This window comes from Lepidothrix coronata, unplaced genomic scaffold, assembly GCF_001604755.1.
Source record: "Lepidothrix coronata isolate B3197 unplaced genomic scaffold, Lepidothrix_coronata-1.0 Scaffold377, whole genome shotgun sequence".
In the NCBI taxonomy this organism is placed as follows: domain Eukaryota; kingdom Metazoa; phylum Chordata; class Aves; order Passeriformes; family Pipridae; genus Lepidothrix; species Lepidothrix coronata.
In genome coordinates this window covers 2997-8496 of record NW_016690557.1, presented here as the reverse complement: position 1 = coordinate 8496, position 5500 = coordinate 2997, and the positions used below count along the sequence as shown (strand labels likewise).

General features: G+C 31.0%; 1 long non-coding RNA gene across 1 annotated transcript; it reads left to right on the top strand.

Moving 5' to 3' along the window:
• The first annotated feature begins 3345 nt into the window (after positions 1-3345).
• On the top strand, positions 3346-5500 carry LOC108509609. The gene is made up of 3 exons (XR_001878659.1): positions 3346-3467; positions 5264-5347; positions 5428-5500. It is a non-coding gene; the product is annotated as an uncharacterized LOC108509609 (long non-coding RNA).

Sequence of the window (5500 nt, the reverse complement as noted above, 5' to 3'; positions counted from 1 at the left end):
CCCGCGCATGCGTTTAGCGGCCTCGCGCACCTGTGTCCCGCGCATGCGCTTTGCTGTCTCGCGCACCTGTGCCCCGCGCATGCGTTTAGCGGCCTCGCGCACCTGTGTCCCGCGCATGCGCTTTGCTGTCTCGCGCACCTGTGCCCCGCGCATGCGTTTAGCGGCCTCGCGCACCTGTGCCCCGCGCATGCGCGCTGCGGCCTGGAGCCCCCCGGTTGGATTTTAAAATCAATTTTTTACCGAAATATTCTTTTTTCAATGTATTTCAGGACGGGAAGCACTGCGGGTTTTAATATTTTCGGCGCGTACAGTGCCACCGGGAGAGCAAAACCCAACTTTTATGTTTTTTTATTTTATTTCTTTTTTTTTAAATTTCTTTTCATTTTTTTCGTTCTTTTTCTCTTTTATTTTTCTTTATTTTATTTTATTTCTTTTCATTTTTCTTTCTTTTTCTTTTATTTTCTTTTTTATTTTTTCTTTATTTTATTTCTTTTCATTTTTCCTTCTTTTTATTTTATTTTCATTTATTTTATTTCTTTTTATTTTATCTTATTTCCTTTTATTTTATTTCTTTTTATTTTTTCTTTTTGTATTTTTTATTTTAAATTATTTCTTTTTCTTTTATTTCTTTTCATTTTTCTTTCTTTTTCTTTTTTTTAAGTTTAATTTTATTTAATTTCATTTCTTTTAATCTTTTCTTTCTTTGTCTTTTATTTTCTTTTTTAATTTATTTATTATATTATAATATATTTTATTTTATTTCTTTTTTATTTTATTTTTATTTTATTTTATTTTATTTTATTTTATTTCTTTTTTACTTTATTTCTTTTCATTTTTTATTTTATTTTATTTCTTTTCATTTTTTCCTTATTTTTCTTTCCTTTCCTTTTCTTTTTCTTTTTTCTTTTTATTTTCTTTTATTTTATCTACTTTATTTAGTTGCTTTTTATTTTATTTCTTTTATTTTATTTTTTCTTTTTATTTTCTGTTTTATTTTATTTTTTATTTTATTTTTCCATTTTTTTAAATTTTCTTTTATTTTTTTTATTTTATTTCTTTTCATTTTTTCTTTCTTTTTCTTTTCTTTTATTTATTTTCATTTTTTCTTTTTATTTTTCCTTTTTATTTTCTTTTTTATTTTTTCTTTTTATTTTTTCTTTCTCTTTATTTTATTTTCTTTTTTTATTTTATTTTATTTATTTTTCTTTTTTTTCTTTTTATTTTTTTTTCTCTTTATTTTCTTTTTTCTTTTCTCTTTTTCATTTTTTCATTTTTTCCTTTTTATTTCCTTTTTTATTTTTCTTTTTATTTTTTCTTTCTCTTTGTTTTATTTTCCTTTTTCTTTTTTTCCTTTTATTTATTTTCATTTTTCTTTTTGATTTTCCCTTTTTATTTATTGTTTATTTTTCTTTTTATTTTTTCTTTTTCTTTATTTTCTTTTTTCTATTTTATTTTATTTATTTTCATTTTTTCCTCTTTATTTTTTCCTTTTTATTTTATTTTTCTTTTTATTTTTTCTTTCTCTTTATTTTATTTTCTTTTTCTTTTTTCTTTCTTTTATTTCTTTTCATTTTTCTTTTTATTTTTTCCTTTTTATTTTTCTTTTTTATTTTCTTTTTTTTATTTTTCTTTTTATTTTTTCTCTTTATTTTATTTTTTTATTTTTTATTTTCTTTCATTTTATTTATTTTAATTTTTCCTTTTTATTTTATTTTTTTAATTTTTCTTTCTCTTTATTTTATTTTCTTTTTTATTTTTCTTTCTTTTCTTTTCTTTCTTTTCATTTTTCTTTTTATTTTTTCCTTTTTATTTCCTTTTTTATTTTTCTTTTTATTTTTTCTTTCTCTTTATTTTATTTTTTTATTTTTTATTGTCTTTCCTTTCATTTATTTTAATTTTTCCTTTTTTCCTTTTTATTTTATTTATTTTTTTTTTTTAAATTTTCTTTCTCTTTATTTTCTTTTCTTTTTTCTATTTTATTTTATTTTATTTATTTTATTTTATTTATTTTCATTTTTTCCTTTTTATTTTTCCTTTTTATTTATTTTTTCTTTATATTTTTTGTTTCTCTTTATTTTATTTTCTTTTTTCTTTTTTCTTTTCTTTGATTTCTTTTCATTTTTCTTTTTATTTTTTCCTTTTTTTTCCTTTTTTATTTTTTCTTTTTATTTTTTCTTTCTCTTTATTTTCTTTTTTTATTTTTTATTTTCTTTCCTTTCATTTATTTTAATTTTTCCTTTTTTCCTTTTTATTTTATTTTTTTTAATTTTTCTTTCTCTTTATTTTCTTTTCTTTTTCTTTTTTCTTTTCTTTTATTTCTTTTCATTTTTCTTTTTATTTTTCGTTTTTATTTCCTTTTTTATTTCCTTTTTTATTTTTCTTTTTTTCTTTCTCTTTATTTTATTTTTTTATTTTTTATTTTCTTTCATTTTATTTATTTTAATTTTTCCTTTTTTCCTTTTTATTTTATTTTTTTTTATCTTTTTAATTTTCCTTTCTCTTTATTTTATTTTCTTTTTTCTATTTTATTTTATTTATTTTCATTTTTTCCTTTTTATTTTTTCTTTTTTATTTTATTTTTTCTTTTTATTTTTTCTTTCTTTTCTTTCTTTTCATTTTTCTTTTTATTTTTCCTTTTTATTTCCTTTTTTCTTTTTCTTTTTATTTTTCTTTCTCTTTATTTTATTTTTTTATTTTTTATTTTCTTTCATTTTATTTATTTTAATTTTTCCTTTTTTCCTTTTTATTTTATTTTTTAATTTTTCTTTCTCTTTATTTTATTTTCTTTTTCTTTTCTCTTTCTTTGATTTCTTTTCATTTTTCTTTTCATTTTTCTTTTTATTTTTCCTTTTTATTTTCCTTTTTTATTTTTCTTTTTATTTTTTCTTTCTCTTTATTTTATTCTTTATTTTTTATTTTCTTTCCTTTCATTTATTTTAATTTTTCCTTTTTTCCTTTTTATTTTATTTTTTATTTTTTTTAATTTTTCTTCCTCTTTATTTTATTTTCTTTTTTCTATTTTATTTTATTTTATTTTATTTTATTTTATTTTATTTTTTCTATTTTATTTATTTTATTTTATTTTATTTATTTCATTTTATTTTATTTTATTTTATATTATTTTATTTTATTTTATATTATTTTATTTTATTTTTTTATTTTCTTTATTTTATTTTATTTTATTTTATTTTATTTTATTTTATTTTATTTTATTTTATTTTAATTTAATTTAATTTAATTTATTTTATTTATTTCCCTTCATTTTTCCTTTAATTTATTTCCATTCCCCCTTTTTCCCCCCTTCCCGAACCCCCCCAAATTCCAAGGAATCCCCGCCCTGGCCCCGCCCCTTTTTATCCCGATTTCCCTCTAAACATTAACCCCGGAACCTCCTCCCGATTTTCCCCGGCCATTCCCAGATTTCCAGGCTCCCGACCCTCATTCCCAAACTTGGGATGAAGCCCCAGGTACGTCCCGACCCCCCGGAGCTCATCCCGAACTTTTCCCGGAAAAAAAAAACCGGGAATGCCGCTGGATCCTTAAAAATCCTTTCATCCCAAAAAATCCCCAAAATCCGGGATAAATCCGGGATAAATCCCAGGGATGGGGGGGGAGAAAATTCCAGAGGGAGCTTCCGAGCCCGTCGGCATTCCCGAAATCCCGGAATTCCAGGGAAAAGGAGGGAGGGGGAAAAGCCCCTTCCTGGTTTTTCCGGGAGGGGGCGTGGCCAAAGGGGGGGCGTGGCCAAGGGATTCCCGGGATCGCCCTTTTCCCAGGGTTTGGAATCGCCCGGAATTCCAGGGTTTGGGGGCTGGGAATTCCAGGGTTTGGGATCCGGGAATGGTTTGGAATCCCGGAATTCCGGGGTTTGGAGTCTGGGAATTCCAGGGCTTGGAATCTGGGAATTCCAGGGTTTGGAATCCCAGAATTCCAGGGTTTGGAATCTGGGAATTCCAGGGTTTGGAATCTGGGAATTCCAAGGTTTGGAATCCCAGAATTCCAGGGTTTGGGATCAGGGAATTCCAAGGTTTGGAATCTGGGAATTCCAGGGTTTGGGATCAGGGAATTCCAGGGTTTGGGATCTGGGAATGGTTTGGAATCTGGGAATTCCGGGGTTTGGANGGTTTGGAATCTGGGAATTCCAGGGTTTGGGATCAGGGAATTCCAGGGTTTGGGATCTGGGAATGGTTTGGAATCTGGGAATTCCGGGGTTTGGAATCTGGGAATTCCAGGGTTTGGGATCCAAGAATTCCAGGGTTTGGGATCTGGGAATTCCAGGGTTTGGAGTCTGGGAATTCCAGGGTTTGGGATCTGGGAATTCCAGGGTTTGTTCCGGGGTTTGGAATCTGGGAATTCCAGGGTTTGGGATCTGGGAATTCCGGGGTTTGGAGTCTGGGAATTCCAGGGTTTGGGATCTGGGAATTCCAAGGTTTGGAATACGAGAATTCCAAGGTTTGGGATCCAAGAATTCCAGGGTTTGGGATCTGGGAATTCCAGGGTTTGGAGTCTGGGAATTCCAAGATTTGGGATCTGGGAATTCCAGGGTTTGGAGTCTGGGAATTCCGGGGTTTGGAGGCTGGGAATTCCGGGGTTTGGGATCTGGGAATGGTTTGGAATCTGGGAATTCCGGGGTTTGGGATCTGGGAATTCCAGGGCTTGGAATCTGGGAATTCTATGGTTTGGGATCCGGGAATTCCAGGGTTTGGAATCCCAGAATTCCGTGGTTTGGGATCTGGGAATTCCAAGGTTTGGAATACAAGAATTCCAAGGTTTGGGATCCGGGAATTCCAGGGATTTGGGATCCGGGAATTCCAGGGATTTGGAATCCGGGAATTCCAGGGTTTGGGATCTGGGAATTCCAGGGTTTGGAGTCTGGGAATTCCAAGGTTTGGGATCTGGGAATTCCGGGATTTGGAATCTGGGAATTCCAGGGTTTGGGATCCGGGAATTCCAGGGTTTGGGATCCAAGAATTCCAGGGTTTGGAATCCCGGGAATTCTATGGTTTGGAGTCTGGGAATTCCAAGGTTTGGGATCCAAGAATTCCAAGGTTTGGGATCTGGGAATGGTTTTAGGAATCCGGGAATTCCAGGGCTTGGGAATCCCCGGAGCAACTCCCCCCCAAAAAAAAACCGGAAAAACCCCCGGAAAAATCCCGGAAAAACGGGATTCCGGGCAGCCAAAAAAACCCGGGAACGCTCCTAAAAATCCCACAACATTCCCGATTCCTCCCGAGCTTAAAATTCCTTCGGAATTCCTCCCCAGCTGCCCGGGATGGAGGAAGAATTCCATCAAAATTCCACGGAGCTGCTCCGGCTGCGGCGGGAAAACCAAAAGCTCCGGATCCAGGTAAACACCGGGAATTTTTTTCCCACTTTTTCCTAAGGAAAGGCTTCGATCCCGGTTGTTTTTTTTTTTCGGATTCCCAGCTGGAAGCGGCGCGGGAAGCCGGGATGGGAGCGCTCCGGGAACTTCCCGGGAAGCTGGCCGGGATTTTCGGGA